This window comes from Lissotriton vulgaris, chromosome 10 (genome assembly GCF_964263255.1).
Source record: "Lissotriton vulgaris chromosome 10, aLisVul1.2, whole genome shotgun sequence".
Lineage (NCBI taxonomy): Eukaryota > Metazoa > Chordata > Amphibia > Caudata > Salamandridae > Lissotriton > Lissotriton vulgaris.
The window spans coordinates 362531878-362552653 of NC_141698.1; the positions used below are offsets into that span (position 1 = coordinate 362531878).

General features: G+C 43.3%; 1 protein-coding gene across 2 annotated transcripts in view; it reads left to right on the forward strand.

Annotated features, from left to right (window-relative positions):
• Nucleotides 1-20776, forward strand: part of RHBDF1 (rhomboid 5 homolog 1) — a 448564-nt gene that overhangs the window by 102249 nt on the left and 325539 nt on the right. The window lies entirely within an intron of this gene.

Here is a 20776-nt window from a genome sequence, read left to right on the forward strand (position 1 = left end):
GAAAATAAAAAATGACCGTATAGTACTGATGGAGCTGCTTACTGCTATTGACATGATTGACAAAGTCTCAAGCCAATTGGTGAAAGAGGCTGGGTGAAGAAAGGAGTGGACCCAAGTCCACTTTGCACATTGATAGCAATAGGCCTGTTGGGCATCTACGCTGTCAAAGGCCAGACCTAACAAATCGGCAAGGCAAGCTAACATGGAAAAATGGCTCTATTACTCATGCGTGCCAACGGAACAGGGGTCAGATGTATGACCAGCAATTTTGTGACTCGAAATTTGCAACTCTCAAAACTGGATGTACAACAGTGTGTTTAACATTGTTTACGATTCCCAATGGGTCGCAAATTGTGAGGCTCATGAATATTAATGAGCCTCTCGCAATTTGCGAGCCCATTGGGAATAGCAGGTCCTCCCAGGTATGGTGGCCTGCTGGGTTCAGCAGACCACCATGTCAGGGACTGCTTTTAAATAAATCAGTTGTTGTTTTTTTAATGCAGCCCGTTTTCCTTAACCCCTTCGCTGCAGCGGCAATTCCGCTGCAGCGCTAGGGGTTGGGGGGGCCACGCGGCGCTCTCCTGCTGGTGACGGAACCGCTCCGTCATCAGCCTCGGCACCGCTGTGCTTATGACGGAGCGCTTCTGTCATGGCCCCGCCCGCTCAATAGAACGCGCCGCACAGGCGCGAAATCAGCACCACGCAGGCGCGGCGAGCGTGCCATGACGGAACTGCTCCGTCATCAGCACAGCGCTACCGAGGCTGATGACGGAGCGGTTCCATCATCAGCGCGGAAAGGGTTAAAGGAAAATTGTATGCATTAAAAGTGGGACCACTGCCTGCCCTTAAAAAATATTTTCAGAGCCTGTCCCCTGGGGACCCCTTCCCATTTGCGACACCATTACCACTCTCTTAAAGAAGTGATAATTTGCAAGTATTTTGCAACCGAAATTCCAGTTGCAAAACATTCGTACATGGGTTAGAGAGTCGCTATTTGAAAGGGAACGCCCCTTTCAAACAGCGAGTCTCTAAACACTTTTTCGCAAGTCGCAATTCATTTGCGACTCGTAAAATTGTGTTAGTACATGGCCATTCCAATTTTAGCATGCACAAACGGGTTGCTAACCCGTTTGCGCATGCTAAAATTGGTGGTACATCTGGCCCCAGATTCGGTCAGTAGGCTCGCGATTTTGAAGCCAAAAATGGCTTAATTTTAGCTGTATCGCACCTAAAATGGTCTCTTGTTCAATGGGCGTCAATGGGGAAACGGCATATCCCCAATTTCTTTTTTCGAAATCTCCCATTTTTCCTGTTCTAAAATGTTGTCATGTATACTATTCTTGGTAATGGAATTATAAGCAGAAATGCACATTTCTGAACCTAAAATGCCCTGCATTCAACACAAGATATACTTTTGACCACTGATCAGGGATACCAGTGTGCCAAGGACAAAATCGGGATGACCTCTGCCTCTCATTTCTGTGCCAAGGTGATGGAAAGCAAGCGTGTGATTCCACAACGCTCTGTCTCCAAGAAATGGCCAGACATTAAGGCTCCGACCGAATCGCTTGGATGGCATATTTGCCTGGGCGGCCGTTCAAAGGGTAGGCAAATGCAAGGTATTTGGCGGGCGCTCGTGATGTATTTAAAGTGATTCCACGTGTGAAAAAGTGCGCCCAACCGCTGTCAGAAAATCCCGGATGTGGAAGTGATGACAGAAAGGCACGCAGGACCAGGCTACGTATTTGAGCAGCACGATAAACCATGGGCTTAGCACTGTCTTAACCTAGCCTGTGTTCAGTGTTATAAAACTAGCAGATGTGTAATGGCTTCGGGAAGGCCAGATTGTAATAGCAAGGCTGTGGAAATTAATGTGTTGAGGGGCGAAGTGAAGGTGGGTAAATGAAGAGAAAGTTTGGCAAAGCAAGGGCTTTAAGTGGACCGGGTCCTGCCGGTGCTCAGCACCGGCAGTTCTTAAAAGCAGGTGCCGATACTGGTCCCTATCAGGCTCTCCATTATTACCCTCAGAGTGGGAATAAAAACAACTCTGCAATAGTACCAGCCATCACTGTTTTGATGTAATTTCAAAGAGACTCATTTTTCTTTTTTATATAACACAAAATTTAAGCACTTCACATGAGCACAAGTCATGTTTTCAATATTGTATGCAAAAGTAATAGTTGTTGCTGATTTAACTTATGCAATATACAACCATTGACAAAGCCAATAGTCCTGGCTTGTTGTAGGTGTAATGTTACTTGTTGTGTTATATATCTGGATGCAGTGATAGAAACAGCAAAATACCAGTGGGGCAGCACACAATGCTAAGAACAGATTTTTAGCTTGTGTTTTAAGCAACGTCCTTAATTACGTCGGCCATGCCCCTATGAGAGACCCCCCCCCCCAGTTTTTTCATCCCACTTAAAGTCCTGGGCAAAGCTAAAAGGTCTTGCCATTGAGACCTACTTGTTTTGCCAAAGCCTGTACAGCATGGGCATTGCCGACTTTAGCAATGATTTGTAGCCATGCAGCTCAGCAGTGTGGTTGCTGTGCAGCATGGCTAAAGATAACAAAAAAGTGCTGTAATGCGCTGGGCGGGTAATAGCGTATTTAAAATTTTTTTTTTAGCCATGTGCTCCCTTTCAGGCCCGGACTGGCCATAGCGGGCACCGGGCAATCCCCCGGTGTGCCGCACAGGTGGGGGCCGGTTTTGGGCCCCTAGGGGGCGATTTTGGTACAGGGCCGATTTAGCTGCAAAATCGGCCCTGTACCAAAATCGGCTGAAAACCGGCCCCGGCAAAGATCTCCGCGGCACCTCCAACCCGCCCGAGTGGGGGGGAGGCGGCCAAGCACTTTGCCAGGGCTGGTTAAGTTTCCCAGTCCGGCCCTGCTCCCTTTTCCCTCTCGTCCGTCCTTGCCACCCATGCTTCATACCCAAACCCATTCCCCAAACAAAGGAGGTGTGGACTGGGGAACGTGTCAACGCAGAGGGAGTACGGAAGAGAAGAGCATGGGTGGAGGGAAAAGAGTGGTGAGAGGGGATGGGGAGAACACGGACAACAGAGGGTGGGCAGCAGGGGCTGGAGCAGGCGTGTAGACAGCAGAGGGAGGGCAGGAGGAACTGAGGCAAGCTCTCGGGTATGTGAGGGTAGGCGAAAGGTGCTTGGGCAAGCAAAGGGAGAAGCACACAGACAACAGAGCCGGCAAAAGGCCTGGAGAAGCACACATACAACATAGGGTTGGCACAAAGGAAATGGGGAAAAAACTTGTAGTGGATACACGAGGCAGAAACACACACTCTTGTAGAGTGCTTAAATAAAAATAAAAAAGTAGCACAAAAGTAGCACCTGGAAAACCAAGCAGTGTGCGATCACAGTAATGTATCCATTCTCCAGAGAAGGGGAAAGGAAGCCTACAAAAGCTTATGAATTCAGTGGCATAGGAAAGGGGATGCGATGAGTGCAGGCCGCCCCAGGCGTCATCGCTGAGGGGGTGACAAAATGGTAAAAATATATGTTTTTAAACACATTTTTGCCATTTTGTCAAGCCGGGGGTGGCAAGTGTCATCACTGAGGGGGTTGACAAAATTGCAAAAATATAGACATATTTTTGCCATTTTGTCAAGCCGGGGGTGGCAAGTGTCATCACTGAGGGGGTTGACAAAATTGCAAAAATATAGACATATTTTTGCCATTTTGTCAAGCCGGGGGAGACAAGAAATTTCCGCACAGGGTACCACCTGACCTTGCTACGCCACTGGATGAATTAGAAGCAAGCAAATGAGAGCGACAAGGAAACCATGCAATGGCAAGAAATGGGCAGGCTCTACGCCCACTGTAATCTAACAGAATGTAAATGGGTACCCGCAAATATGTTTTTCTACCAGCAAGTTCCCTAAACAAAATGGCACCTATACCAAATCAGACCCTGAGGTAGAGAAAATAAACTTTGCAGAGCACAGCCTGCAACTTGCTTGCTATGCCCAGACATTGGTCCCTTGCTCACTTTGCCACTTGATCCAATCTAGCCTGGCTTATATGGGGTAATACCCTGAACCCAGTCCCAGCATGCTTGTTTCTGGTCCAAGGAGGGCCTGGCTTTACAGTTCAGGCTGGACTGTTCCCTTGAGGAGCAGTGTCAAGACTGATATGCATATGGCTGCAACTGAACTGGGGTGGCATAGTGAGCAAAATAATGATGGATTGAATCCACATCTGTTACTGGGGAGGAGTGGTTGAAAGGTTTCAGCACTCAGTCCATCATTTTTTTGTGTTTGCTAAGTTTGCCGTAAGTGGCATGCCCAGATGTGGGTCCCTTTCTCGCTGTGCCACTGGATTCAAGCTAGCCAGGCTGATTATTATTTTTTTAAATATCTTCATTGCATTTTATCTTTTCTGATACATATAACTTAAGCATCGGTACATATAACACTTTCATGCTAGCCTGGCTGATGAGGGGTGAAACCCGGGAACCAGTCCCAGGATGCGTGTTTCTGGTCCAGGGATGGCATTTCTTAGCAATTCACGCTGGACTGTTCCCATGAGTAGCAGGGTCAAGTGGAGTGGTGTGGCTCACTGGTTAGAGGCGGCAGACCCGTAAGCAGAGAACGGCCCGGGACCAGGGTTCAATTCCCAACTCGGCAAGGTTGTGGACCAGGGTCAAAAACGGACTCGATAATTCTCGTCTCGGTGCCTACCCTAACCAGGGAACACACTTGGCAACTCTGGGCATTAAGCTTGCCTCGTCTCTACAACGGCCACCCACAGATGCTGGGGATGCCTGGTTCCACCTTGGAGATACCCAGAAAGGGACCATCTCACAGGGAAAACCAGGACGGGTTCCCCAGCGGTCTTCAGCGCCAGGATACTCCATGGAGTTGCAGTGCGCTTTACAAGTACACCCACATTTACATTTACAAGACTGATTAGAACATTGCTGGGTACAAAGTGCGGAGGCATAGTGAGCAAAAGAACAATGGATTAGAGCCAGATCTGTGACTGGTGGTGGGTGGTTGAAACGTTTCAGCTCTCCGTCCATCATCTTTTGCGTTTGCTACTTCCTTGCTATTGCCACAGCCTATGTCCCTCAGTAACTCCTTTCATTTCCCAGAGAGCTGAAGGTGAACAACCCCAAAAAATGAACACCTATTATCTATTTGCCTTTATGTGAGGTGACAGGCCCAGTGGCACCCCAGTAACACGTCAGTGATGCGAAAGCGAACTCATATTTTTAATTTGAGGGGGGGGGGGCAGTGGCTCACAAGTGCCACATGAAAGGCCCCCTCACAGCCCCCAGAAGGTGAGGAGCCCGTGGGGGATGATCACAAGCATAACTCGGCCAAATTCCAGAGTTTTCTTCTCTAGATCGGGACAATAACATTTTTATTAAACAGTTCCTCCTAAATTTGGGCGGGGGGAGGGTCGATCTATCATAAATCACATGCAATTCCATTGGTGCACGAATCCCGTCACCTTTCCCCAGGAAACAAGGGAAACGCCAGATGTATTCAGGAGAAGATGCATGAATTAGGCATATTCATCGTTGTTCAATTTCTAAATCGCCACATTTGCATTTTTTTAATAAAAACAAACCTACGCATGTCTACAAGTCCTCTCGGCGCACACGTCTCTCACAGAACCGGCTCAGTGTGTGTTTTTTTCGTGCTTCTTAATAACCTGGTGTTTGCTGGAGATCACAGGAGGCAGGCAGAGCCTCTGCGCGCGGCCTCGCTTTCCCTGAAACCCGCAGAGCCGGTTCTTCTGTTTACATTAATTACTTTCAAGACGGCCACTTAAAGGTTTCTCAAGTGAAGTCCCACAGGAAGCTTTGCATAAATGGGTGTACACAGAGTTACATTCGTTTCAGTTCAGCGTGGCTTAGATTCAAACGCATCTTGCCGAGGTGTTCGAGCAGGAGTAAACATGCTTAATATTTAATATCTTAAAGGGGAACACCACCCTTAAACAAGTATTGGCAAAGCCTAGAGGCAGGGCTTTAAGTGGGCCGGGTCCCGCGGGTGCTCAGCACCGGCAGTTCTGAAAAGCAGGTTCTGAGAGGGGTCCCTATCGGGCTCTCCATATTTGCCCCCACCCGCAGGGTGACAAAAAATCTTAACTCTGCATCTGCACCACCCTTCACTGCCTCTGAGTAACTTCAAAAGGACACATTATAGGTCTTGCACAGTCTCATTTCAGAACTGAATCATTTTCAGTGTTATATACAACGAAGCCATAGTTGTTTCTTTTATCTCATGCAACTAACCACCATTGACAAAGTGAATAGTCCTGGCTTGTTGTAGGTGTAATGTTACCTGTTGGATTATATACCTGGATCATCAGGGTTGGATTGGTATTAAAAATCGGCCTGGGCACGCAAAATAAAAGTGGCCTTCATTTGCATATTGCTTTTACGCCAAACTCTGCTTCTGCAAAGTTTTATAAAAGGAAGGGGGGTGACTCTGACAGAGGTATGTTTTTGTTAATTTAGATTAAAAAAATGCACAGATTAGTTCACACTGGTGAAACACACCTTAAAACAAGTGAGGCCACTTCTGCTCAGGCCCCCTGCCCCCGCTCAATATGCATACATTAATGGTTCGGCCCAACGAGAGAAAGAAAGTGACACCTCTGCCCATTGACAAAAGGGAAGTAATGGACACCCATCTGCCTCCAGAAAGGCCACTCAGGCACCCACTGGGCCACTGCGACATCCGAACAACACAGACATCGCCCAAATCGGCCCCAGGCTGCCAAAAAAAGCAGCCCAAGTGGGAACTTGGAAACTGGTCCCTCAGCCATTGCCCGAGTGCCCGCCTTACCAATCCGACCCTGTCTGGATACAATGACAGAAGCAGCAAAATACAAGATGGGCAGTACACTATACTAAGCATCGGTTTTTAGTCCGGGTGTTTTTAAGCCACACACTTAATTACATCGACCACGCACCTTTGAGAGACCCCCAGTTTTTTCATCCCACTTTAACCCCTGCCTATAGGTATCACTTAGTTGACCTATATATGGGGTTTGCTAAACTTTACCCCGAATGCTGCATAGCTGAAGAAAAATAGAATGGGTTTTGTCGATGCTGTGGAGCACCATGGGGAGGGGCTTCAATAATGAAGTTGCATCATGCCGCTGGCAAGTCCATGCGTGGTGTTGTATGTGTGCCTATGTTTCCATGCATATGCATGCTAGCACCATGACGCTGGAGCCATTTTCTTTGGGATTTTTAATCTACTGATCCAAGGTGGAAAGTGCTAAAAAGCACTGTGAAGCGGACCAGTAGCAAAGAGCAGCTGCCGGGGCCTCCAAATATAAAAGAAAGGCATACATCCGCAAAGGGTTCGGGCGCCACAGAGGGCCTGCTGGGTGAAGCGATGAGTGGTGGGCAGGGGAGAGAGCAAAAGAACTACACAAGGAAGGGACCGACATAGATGAAGGTGGTTGAAACACACAAGGACGAGAGAACACAGGGTGAGAAGAGAAGCCCATGAGGGAGTGCGCAATACAGATCATTGGCGGTAGGGAACAGCACACGAGCAACAGAGAGCAACACGGAGCATGGGGAGAAGAGAAGCATGCATGGGAGACTTATTATTTTTATATAATATGGCTTATTTTTCATTGAATGCATGCTGAAAGCTTTTGTTTGATATTACTAGAAATAGCACTCAGACAAGGCTGCGCACCGCTGCATCCTCTCTTTGGGGAGGCTCTTCCTTTTGGGTGAATTGGTTGTACCTTTCTTTTTTCTCCTTGTTGCAGTTTTCTATAGCGCAAACTCGACCCGAAGGTATGGTAGCGCTTTACATGAACACTAGTTAGGTTACCCAGGAACACATCCATTTTTAGTGGGCACGGGGAGATGAAGTTATTTGCCCAGAATCAAAGGAAGCTGAGACAACGCCGAGACTTTACCTTGGTGCTCCAGCTCCAAAGTTGGCTGCTCTGACTGTTGCGCCACATCCTTTCCCTCTTCTGCCCTTTGGACTTATAGGGGTAGATTTACAAGAAAGTGATGCATCTGTAGAGATGCACCACTTTCCCTGCGCCTCCCTGAGAAGCCCTTGCGCCATAATGGATGCGCCGTATTTACAATACGGCGCATCCATGGCACAGGGATTGACAGATGCGTCAGAAATTCTGACGCATCTGTTGGCACAAAAGTCACGCATTGCTGGAGTCGCGTCACAACGCAACTCCAGCAATGCATGGGGAGGCCTATCCTCATTTTGCTGCATCACTCCTTATGCCTGGTCCAGGCAGGTGTAAGGTTTTGACGCAGTGGCGTCCTAGAAGGGGCATAGTGAAATTTTGTACAATTCACTGCGTCACTTCTACGAGTTTTTTTTTGCGTGGCAACTCCCACCCTGCATACATTGTACCTGACGTAGGTATAATGTGATGCAGGGCTTTACAACGTGACTAATTTCCCTAGATGCTTCATGTTGTAAATGGGCCGCATTTATACGCCGCCGCTGCGTCACAAAATGTAACACAACGACGGTGCAAAAATAACGGAAGGGGCTTGTAAATCTGCCCCGCAGTGCTTTTGTTATGATGAGTTTGCTTTGCGGGTCTGCTTGAAGCTCATACATGTCATTATTTGGGAACAGAAAAAGGGAGATTTAGAAAACTCTGGGTATAACCTGTGCATAAACCAGTACTGCTCTAACCCGGTATGGAATGTTGTGAGTCAGGTTGAACGCGTGACGTCATTAGTCTCAGGGTCTATCCCTGCCCGTTGAAGTTTGAAGTGTTGAAGTCAACAGCTCGAGGCAGAGCTAGTTACATTGGTGCTTTTGGTGGGTTTTCTATACTGGTAACATGTTCCTGAATAAGTACCTTTTCCTGCCTACTTCCTGTTTCTTTTTACAAGTGTGTAATCTGCAAATCGGGCTGTTGCCGACCGCTAAAAGACTTTGGTACATATGGCCCAAAGTTCCAATCATGCAAAATGACATAATACTTTACTGTGCTCTGGGAAAAATCAAGAGTCTGTCCTTTCTGATTGGGAGCGAGAGTTCTACTTTCTTTTCCAGTGTCCAACTATGTATGTGTTTCACTACCCTTTCTGCATAAGGCGAATCCCCCTGAATTGACCAGACTGTCAACAACGTTGCCCCCACCTTGAAACGTGTATGCTTCACATTCGATGCTGAGGGGATTTGACTTTCCCATCCTCTTGTCTTCCTTGACCTTGGCTGATAGTTAGCAATTTTGAAATATTTGTACATTTTGCAATACATTGCAATGTTGTTTTTGACTATCTAATTTTGAAATATGCATAACTACCTGCTAGTCAACTCCGATCACGGTCCTGTGATGTTTGTAATGAGCGCTTGTGAATAAGATCTCATAAACATTGGGTTATTACACCAATATCTGATTGCTTTTTAGCATATCTAGTTTTTCAGGTGACCTGGGTTTGCTCTCTTCCTTCCAGAATAGAATAATTCCTACTGTGCCCTGTACTTGCAGATCATTTCGCCTTGGCTCCTATGCAGGGGGATCACTTTAATATATAGGACCCTTTTGACCACACCTCCATCGAATGCTAAATTAAAAGGCCTACATCTTTAAATGACATGCAGATCACAGAGTCTGGAACATCTTATGTTCTTCTGTTTAGTTCTGTAGCTTTTCAGTTAACTGAATATATGGCACAGAAAAATAAAATTATTCAGAAACATATTCCCTCGAATAGGATGTTTTTTTTTAGAGAAACGCCTGCTGCTGCACATGGAGAGTTGTTCTTGTCGCTCAGGTCAAATTCTACTACATGCTGTTTTCCAAAAAGGACTTGACAAGGACATGACTTTCAGTGTGGCCTATGTGCTAAGAGATAAAATGGTGACCTATTGTAGGGATTTTGATGAGAAAATAAATATAACAAGGACTCTAGTCTCAATATCATTGCCTTTGCTCACTGCCTCCCTATTGTTTTATATCACATTTTACACCATTTTGTAACTTGAGTTCTCATGTAAACAAGTCACCCGCTGTAAATACGCAAGGTAGGTGCTACCCTTGGATAGCTTTAAGGCTCTAGTAATCCTTTCAGCCATCCCTGTGCAATGCACAGCTGACTATCACTCACATGTGTGCCACTCCATCACGTGAAGCACTTTTGTCTAAAGCAAGAGGTGTGGCGCAGCGGCCAGGGCGACTGACGCTGGACGCCGGACGCTGGGGATCACGGTTCGATCTTCGGCAGCAGGGGTCTGACCAGCACCATGTGACTCTGGAAAATAGCTTGCTTAATCTTCTCGAGGGCCCCTATCGTCGGGAAACCTACGGGTAGCTGTGCGCTTTATAAATATAGTATTATTATTATAAGCAACCGGATAAATCTTTGAAATCTAATTTTTAAATGGCCTATTTTAGCATGGTGCACAGCAATTTAATACAGCCGTCTCATGGTTTTCAACTGAAAGGCATGACTGTACACACATTTTTAGTTTTCAGCCGTCTGAGGGAGACTGTATCCTCAATTCTTCAAATTAGAATAGAAAATATACAGATGGAAAGTGGGCTTTGGGGCAGTCACTTTCAGACATTGGTGCTCTTGTTGGTTTTTTGTTTTGCCCCTGCTTGGAAGGGCAACCCATCAAGGCCTTGGTGACTACTTATTTTTAAAAACAGACAAATGAACTTGATTCATAGGGTCATGCTGTAATCCATTGAAAAGCCGAGCAGCCAACTCCCAGATTCACTTGCTTCTTATCCATAATGAAGACTGAGATTCTGATTTCTGTTTTAGTAGTTGGTACTGCAGACATTAAAGTTAGGAGGACATTACCGCCACCCTGATGGACTACTGTTCGTCAAATTTAGAGACGACTGCTGGCCACAGAGTCATCTCTGCACACTGATATGAATCACTGTTTTGATTATTTCTTTAAATATTCAAAAATGTTGGTGCATGGCCGCTCAGATTAGGCAGCTATTCGCCAAACCTTTCCAAACCTTCGATTTTTCAGAAACAAACTCCCAAACCAGGCGCTTGTGTCTGAAAAATAAAGCCTAATGACCCCCACACTGGAGTTTCCCCCCAGTGTGTGGCGGTCATTATTGTTTTTTTCTGGTTTTTTTCTGTTCCTCACTGATGCTGCCTGTTTATTCTTGGCAGTGATGGCAGTGATGGACAGAAAAAAAAAATAAACCATCCACTGTAAACAGGGCCTTCCTCTGATGACCCTGATGCCATCCTTCCTGGTTGAAGTGTTGCCAGCCAATCAGATCACAACACGGGGACTGCTGAATCTGTGGAAGATCCACATCCCTATGTAGCCAAAATTTGGACTTTGCTTAATATTTTCATAACTACTGAATGGATTTACACCAAATCAAAAAAGCACGATCTGTGGATGAACAGCTAGCTTTCTGCCAAATTTGTTGTATTTCTGTCCAGCGGTTCGGGCTGTATTCGTGTAGTCTTTTTCTCGGCCCGGCTACACGAAACACCCCGAAACTTTCCAGACAGCATCTGAAGTAACAGACAATTTGTTTTGGGAAATTTCATGAAGATTCATCAATTCAACCAGTGCCAAAGGAATAGACAACTGAAAATTACCTTTTTGATAAAAACGAGGTCCTAACTTTAACTACCTACTAGCAACATACATATGTGTAAATCACATTACTGAGGTTTCTAGATGAAACATTTACAAAAAAAAGTAATTTAACTGTAATTGTGAACAGAATGACAATAGAATGGTATATTATATTTTGTTTGTTTGTGCAATAATCGCATTTATGCTGCAATACTACAATTGTAGTTTTTTGGAAAGTTGAGTATTTTCTTGCTTTATATACCATGTGATGGCACTACTTGCACTTTAAAAGGGTGGTCATCCCTCGTGACGTTGTCATGTGATCAAGGCTATCTCTAGCCGAAACGCGTCATGGCGGACTGGTGCTGGGCTAAAAACTAAATAAAAAGAATAATTTGCACCATCTTGGGTCGCGCCGGTTCCTGTTTGTTGGTGTGGCTGAATGCGCTGTGCTACCTACGTTAGGAACTGGGCATACCTCATACATATATATATATATATAACCTACTGGCGGTCGCCAGTAGGTAGTTATAGTTAGGATTTTTTTCAATGTTAAATCTCAAAATTCTATTTGGAATAACTTTGGCGCCGGTTGACGAATCTGCCTCAAAATTTCCTCAAAATGGCCTCGCGGCGTTCCGGTCCTTCCCTGAAAGTTTGGGGGGGATTCGTCAAGTGGGGGCCGAGATAAAAGGGGGGTCCCAAAACGCGTTTTCCCCATGTTAATTTCCATAGGGCGGTCGATTTCACTTTTAGCCCGAACGGCTGAATGGATTTCCACCAAACTTGGCAAAATTGTAGGGACTGGTAGCCCGATGTGCCTTTGCTATGTCTCAAGATATGTGCTCCAGTGGATTTTGAGTAATTAAGGTAAAAAAATATATATATATCTATAGCCGCGCTCCGGTACGCGCACCGGTACGCGCACCGGGCGCGCCACGCGACTTGCGCGCAGAAAGCTGATTGGCTCTGGGGTGTCTGTAAACATTCTAAACAGTCCGGAGCGGCCGCCATCTTGTGTCTCGGTAGGATCGAGACACGAGAGGTGGCCAAAACAAAGAGGGAAATGACCATAAGGGGGCAGAGTAGACCCCCCTTGACCCCCTAGGTTTGATGTGGGGGCCATAAAAGGGCCCCGCGGGGCAAAAAAAAAAAAAAAATTTGATTTTCGCGGGGGGAGCGCCCGGTACGCGCACTGGTGCGCGTACCGGGGAGCGTACCATGGGGAAAAAGAATGACAGTTTTAAAAGTAGCTGTTTAAAAAAAAAATGTTTTTGTAGAGAGTGAGTAGTAGAGAGTAGTAAAGAGCAGTAGAGAGAGTAGCAGAGAGTGAGTAGTAGAGAGTAGTAGAGTGAATAGTAGAGTGAGTAGTAGAGAGTAGTAGAGAGTGAGTAGTAGAGAGTGAGTAGTAGAGAGTAGTAGAGAGTAAGTAGTAGAGTGAGTAGTAGAGAGCAGTAGAAAGTGAGTAGTAGAGAGTAGTAAAGAGTGAGTAGTAAAAAGTGAGTAGTAGTGAGTGAGTAGTAGAGAGTAGTAGAGAATGAGTAGCAGAGAGAATAGTAGTGAGTAGTAGAGAGTGAGTAGTAGAGTGAGTAGTAGAGACTAGTAGAGAGTGAGTAGTAGAGAGTGAGTAGTAGAGAGTAGTAGAGAGTGAGAAGTAGAGAGTGAGTAGTAGAGAGTAGTAGTGAGTAGTAAAGAGTGAGTAGTAGAGAGAGAGTAGTAGAGAGTGAGTAGTAGAGAGTAGTAGATAGTGAGTAGTAGGGAGTAGTAGTGAGTAGTAAAGAGTGAGTAGTAGAGAGAGAGTAGTAGAGAGTGAGTAGTAGAGAGTAGTAGATAGTGAGTAGTAGGGAGTAGTGAGAAGCGAGTAGTAGGGAGTGAGTAGTAGAGAGAGAGTAGTAGAGAGTAGTAGAGTAGTAGAGAATGAGTAGTAGACAGTGAGTATTTGAGAGTAGTGGAGTAGGAGAGAGTAAGTAGTAGAGAGTAGTGGAGAATATTCCAAAGTTTGGCACAGCACCACTTTCACAATGAGTCCAATCAAATCATATCACTTAGAGTCCTTATTGAAGCGCTGAATCTTGGTGTATATTCAAATGCTTTTATTTTCCTTAAGTTTATGTACCACAGCCAGCCGAAACGTTTCGTTCTGTACAACAGAACTTCTTCAGGGCGTTCTTATTTCCTTCAAGTTATGTCGGTATCCAGTTGTCATATAACTAGATATTTCTTCCAAATGTTAGACGAGACATAAGTATATTCTTATTCAAAGTGACTAGGTATCAATTTTACCCACACAATTCGGGCAGACTTGAGTAATTTATAGCATCCTCAAAGTCAGTCTTTCAAAAATTCCAAAGTATAGGACATGATAATCCAAATCCAAATGTTTCTCAAGAAAAGTAATTTACAATCGTTCGGAATATCGGTGTTTGGGCAGATATGATCCAGGGACCCCCAGTATGCAAGGGGAATTAGTCCCCCCTCTGCAAACGCGCCAGTGGCCTGCATTGCAGAGAGGTGTAACAAGGGTGTGGCCTCATTACACTTCTCTGCAATGCAGCTCCCTCGCGCATACTGGAGGCTCCTGGTGGACTAGTTGACCCCAGGGACCCCCAGTATGCAAGGGGAATTAGTTCCCCCTCTGCAAACGCGGCAGTGGGCTGCGTTGCAGAGAGGTGTAACAAGGGGCATAGTCTCATTACACCTCTGCAATGCAGCCCCTGGCGCATACTGGAGGTTCCAGGTGGGCTAATTGGCCCCCAGGGGCCCCCAGTATGCAAGGGGAATTAGTTCCCCCTCTTCAAACATGCACGGGGGCTGCGTTGCAGAGAGGTGTAAAAAGGGTTGTGGCTTCATTACACCTCTCTGCAATGCAGTCCCTTGGCGCATACTGGAGATTCCTGGTGGGCTTTCAGGTCTCATATAGTTAGGAATTAGCATTAAAAAAACCTTTGAAATTCACTGAAAAAACCATAGGTTTCACACCTGTTATATTTAGGAATTAGCATTTAAAAAACCTTTGAAATTCACTGAAAAAACCATAGGTTTCACACCAGTTATAGTTAGGAATTAGCATTTAAAAAACCTATTAAATTCACTGACAAAACCATAGGTTTCACACCAGTTATAGTTAGCTTGAAATTTTACTGACATAAAACCATTGAAATTCCCACGTTATAGTTAGTTGGACTCACTATAACTTGCGCGCCTGCAATGCACTGCTGATGACGTCACATATTACATCACTCATGACATGGTCAGTGACATCACTCATGACATCACTGATGACACCATCCAGTGAATGTGTGTCTTTCTGAAAAATAAATTTGTTTTATATATGTATTTGTAAAGGTCGATGGAAGAATAAATGTTTAAATAAGTGTGTAAATGGATGTTTTTTTAAAAAAAAAATTGGTTGGTTACCTGGCTTATTAAGTGTATCTTAGTGAATACATATATTAGCGAGTATTGTTTAAATATTTAAATGTTTGTATCAGTGTTTCTCTTTGTGTATAAGTGGCTGCAGGGGTTGGTGACTGACTCACTGTTTGTATGTGTTTTGAAGACAGCATATGTGCAGGACTGTATGGGTGGATGAGTGTGTATATGTGTGTGTTAGTGAGTGAATGACTGTCTCACCAGTGTCTTCATTAGTAACGACATAAGTTTTAATCTAGTATATGTGAGTATTGATGTATATAAGTGAGTATAGTATATATAGTGAGAGATTGTAGGAGTTCCTGTTTAAATAAGTATGTGTTTCTATAAGTGATTGTTTAAGAGAGTAAGTATGTGTAAGTTTCCTTAGAAGTAAGGTGGTAGTGTGTGTATAAATGTATATGCAAATAAATGGATGTTCAATAGTTTATTTGCATGTGTGAGTATGTGTGTGAGTAACTTTTGGATGACTGCTGATGTGTAACAGGATGTATAGGTGTATCACTACATATGATGAGTGAGTATATATATGAGTGACTATATAGAACTGTTGATGAATGAGTGGATGTGTATATAGATGGTGGAATTACTGAATTGGTTGTTGTTACTGGTTTGGGTATCCCCATTGTTTTGAAAATGTTTGTTTCTATTTTTGAATATGTGTTTCAAGCGTTACATTACACTGAAATTAGGTCTGTCACTCTGTCACAAGGATGGTGTCATCAGTGATGTCATGAGTGATGTCACTGACCATGTCATGAGTGATGTAATATGTGACGTCATCAGCAGTGCATTGCAGGCGCGCAAGTTATAGTGAGTCCAACTAACTATAACGTGGGAATTTCAATGGTTTTATGTCAGTAAAATTTCAAGCTAACTATAACTGGTGTGAAACCTATGGTTTTGTCAGTGAATATATATATATATATATATATATATATATTCACTGAAAAAACCATAGGTTTCACACCAGTTATAGTTAGGAATTAGCATTTAAAAAACCTATTAAATTCACTGACAAAACCAGTTATAGTTAGCTGGAAATTTTACTGACATAAAACCATTGAAATTCCCACGTTATAGTTAGTTGGACTCACTATAACTTGCGCGCCTGCAATGCACTGCTGATGACGTCACATATTACATCACTCATGACATGGTCAGTGACATCACTCATGACATCACTGATGACACCATCCTTGTGACAGAGTGACAGACCTAATTTCAGTGTAATGTAACGCTTGAAACAAATATTCAAAAATAGAAACAAACATTTTCAAAAAAATGGAGATACCCAAACCAGTAACAACAACCAATTCAGTAATTCCACCATCTATATACTCATCCACTCATTCACCAACAGTTCTATATAGTCACTCATATATATACTCACTCATCATATGTAGTGATACACCTATACATCCTGTTACACATCAGCAGTCATCCAAAAGTTACTCACACACATACTCACACATGCACATAAACTATTGAACATCCATTTATTTGCATATACATTTATACACACACTACCACCTTACTTCTAAGGAAACTTACACATACTTACTCTCTTAAACAATCACTTATAGAAACACATACTTATTTAAACAGGAACTCCTACAATCTCTCACTATATATACTATACTCACTTATATACATCAATACTCACATATACTAGATTAAAACATATGTCGTTAGTAATGAAGACACTAGTGAGACAGTCATTCACTCACTAACACACACATATACACACTCGTCCACCCATACAGTCCTGCACATATTCTGTCTTCAAAACACATACAAACAGTGAGTCAGTCACCAACCCCTGCAGCCACTTATACACAAAGAGAAACACTGATACAAACATTTAAATATTTAAACAATACTCGCTAATATATGTATTCACTAAGATACACTTAATAAGCCAGTTAACCAACCATTTTTTTTTAAAAAAAACATCCATTTACACACTTATTTAAAAATTTATTCTTCCATCGACCTTTACAAATACATATATAAAACAAATTTATTTTTCAGAAAGACACACATTCACTGGATGGTGTCATCAGTGATGTCATGAGTGATGTCACTGACCATGTCATGAGTGATGTAATATGTGACGTCATCAGCAGTGCATTGCAGGCGCGCAAGTTATAGTGAGTCCAACTAACTATAACGTGGGAATTTCAATGGTTTTATGTCAGTAAAATTTCCAGCTAACTATAACTGGTTTTGTCAGTGAATTTAATAGGTTTTTTAAATGCTAATTCCTAACTATAACTGGTGTGAAACCTATGGTTTTTTCAGTGAATTTCAAAGGTTTTTTAAATGCTAATTCCTAACTATAACTGGTGTGAAACCTTTGGTTTTTTCAGTGAATTTCAAAGGTTTTTTTAATGCTAATTCCTAACTATATAAGACCTGAAAGCCCACCAGGAATCTCCAGTATGCGCCAGGGGACTGCATTGCAGAGAGGTGTAATGAAGCCACAACCCTTTTTACACCTCTCTGCAACGCAGCCCCCGTGCATGTTTGTAGAGGGGGGACTAATTCCCCTTGCATACTGGGGGTCCCTGGATCATATCTGCCCAAACACCGATATTCCGAACGATTGTAAATGACTTTTCTTGAGAAACATTTGGATTTGGATTATCATGTCCTATACTTTGGAATTTTTGAAAGACTGACTTTGAGGATGCTATAAATTACTCAAGTCTGCCCGAATTGTGTGGGTAAAATTGATACCTAGTCACTTTTAATAAGAATATACTTATGTCTCGTCTAACATTTGGAAGAAATATCTAGTTATATGACAACGGGATACCGACATAACTTGAAGGAAATAAGAACGCCCTGAAGAAGTTCTGTTGTACAGAACGAAACGTTTCGGCTGGCTGTGGTACATAAACTTAAGGAAAATAAAAGCATTTGAATATACACCAAGATTCAGCGCTTCAATAAGTACTCTAAGTGATATGATTTGATTGGACTCATTGTGAAAGTGGTGCTGTGCCAAACTTTGGAATATTCTCCACTACTCTCTACTACTTACTCTCTCCTACTCTCTACTACTCACTCTCTACTGCTCTCTACTACTCACTCTACTACTTACTCTCTACTACTCTCTACTACTCACTCTCTACTACTCTCTACTACTCACTCTACTATTCACTCTACTACTCTCTACTACTCACTCTGCTACTCTCTCTACTGCTCTCTACTACTCTCTACTACTCACTCTCTACTCTCTATTACTCACTCTCTACTCTCTACCTCTCTACCTCTCTCTTCTTCTCTCTCTACTAATCTCTACCTCTCTACCGCTACCTCTCTACCTCTCTACCTCTACACCTCTACCTCTCTACCTCTCTCTACACGCACACATATAGACATATATGCATATATATATGTGCATATGCATTTATATATATGTATGTGTATGTATAAAAAAAACAACTAAACATTTTTTTTTCTAAACAGCTACTTTTAAAACTGTCATTCTTTTTTCCCATGGTACGCTCCCCGGTACGCGCACCCGTGCGCGTACCGGGCGCTCCCCCCGCGAAAATCAAAAAAAAAAAATTTTTTTTTTTGCCTTGCGGGGCCCTTTTATGGCCCCCACATCAAACCTAGGGGGTCAGGGGGGGTCTACTCTGCCCCCTTATGTTCATTTCCCTCTTTGTTTTGGCCACCTCTTGTGTCTCGATTTTACCGAGACACAAGATGGCGGCCGCTCCGGACTGTTTAGAATGTTTACAGACACCCGAGAGCCAATCAGCTTTCCTCGCGCAAGTCGCGTGGCGCGCACGGTACGCGCACCCGTGCGCGTACCGGTGCGCTGCTATAGATATATATATTTTTTTGAACCTTAATTACTCAAAATCCAATGGAGCACATATCTTGAGACATAGCAAAGGCACATCGGGCTACCAGTCCCTACAATTTTGCCAAGTTTGGTGGAAATCCATTCAGCCGTTCGGGCTAAAAGTGAAATCGACCGCCCTATGGAAATTAACATGGGGAAAACGCGTTTTGGGACCCCCCTTTTATCTCGGCCCCCGCTTGACGAATCCCCCCCAAACTTTCAGGGAAGGACCGGACCGCCATGAGACCATTTTCCTGAAAATTTCAGGCAGATTCGTCAACCGGCGCCAAAGTTATTCAAAATAGAATGTTGAGATTTAACATTGAAAATTATCCTAACTATAACTACCTACTGGCGACCGCCAGTAGGTAATATATATATATATATATATATATATCCATCATATCTTGCTGCCACCTATCGGTCTGCCTACATCGATGAAGATAGGGGGTAGTTTTTCCAAAGGCAGCTCTTTTGCCTGTACCACTCGGTCGCCCATAAAAAGTTGGTAGCTCCTGCTGGGCTTGGGTTTGCCAGGAAGATTCTGCCCTCTAGGTGACCTGTCCCATTGTGTTTCATAAAGGCAAGGTTCATCTTTATGTTATGGGATTACTGCTACAAAAAAAGAAGGACATTGTAAGAATAAAACACTTTTGTTTGAAAAAATAAATCTTTAAAAAAGCAATATTAGAACATTTAGCTGGGTTCCTTCAATATGCCAAGACACAAACCACTCAAATCTTTATATTGAAAGAGGATATGGGAGAAGTAACTTGAATGTGACAAATCTCCATTGGGTAATAAAAGACAGGCGATAAAATTATCGCCGCTTTAGCGGCAGAAAACTGCTGCTAAAACGGCGATAATGGGCTTCATAATATGCTCTATTGAAGCTCGGGTTGGATGCCCTTCACATCTAACATGGGCTTCAATTGAAATTCCATAGAGCATATTATCAAGCCCATTATTGCCGTTTTAGCGGCAGTGTTCTGCCGCTAAAGCGGCGATAATTTTATCGCCTGTCTTGATAATATGCCCCATCGTCTTAAGTTCTGCGATACATAAACTGACCTGTATTTGAAGAAAAACCATCAGGAGAAATAGAACCGCGATTTTTCATACTATAGAGTATTCGGAGAACTTTTATCATTGTGTTCCTTACTGAAAAGACAAGGAGACCATATAAATTGTATTTTATGTAATATTGCTAATGAATTTTTAATTAAAAAGCATAATAAATGAGAATCTGCAGGACAGTGTATACATGTGCTGAAGGATTGTCTGTGTTTTCCTTCCTTTCAGTTTGGCATTACTCTGTAGAAATGTCAAGGTTGGGACACATAATCACTCAACAAGCCTCTGTCTGATTGCAATCAGAAATGTGCCTTTTAACTATTAATAGAGATTACATTCATGAAAGTGCACAACACAATTTTGTTGATAGATGTAGAATAGGATTTAAAGATATATCATGTGTTAGTGCTTTATTTGCACACAGTCCAGTGGCATAAAATCCAATATTTCACGGGGCCATCAAGAGATTTGTGACATATTTTACTGTTGCTTGTAAAAAATGGATTTCATCATCATAGTGCGAGCCCGCAACCCACTCTGCAGAGCTTTAACTTGGTTGGGGCTACTAGGATTATGTGTCATGGAACATAACAATATGTGGCTAAAAAATGAAATTATGCAAACTTTCTGTCAGTATTATATTTTATATTGATCCCTTTGTGATAGAAACAACAATGTTGGTGGAATCTGTGAATTTGACATATTATGTGGCAAATTATATGACAAATGAAGTAAATTCATAACTATGAAATAGATGCTGCAGCCACAGAAATGCCTAAATCCATCAACCTCACCACTGCCCTTTGCTTTAGTCACAATTTATTAATGAAAGTGAAACAAATCCTAATCATTTG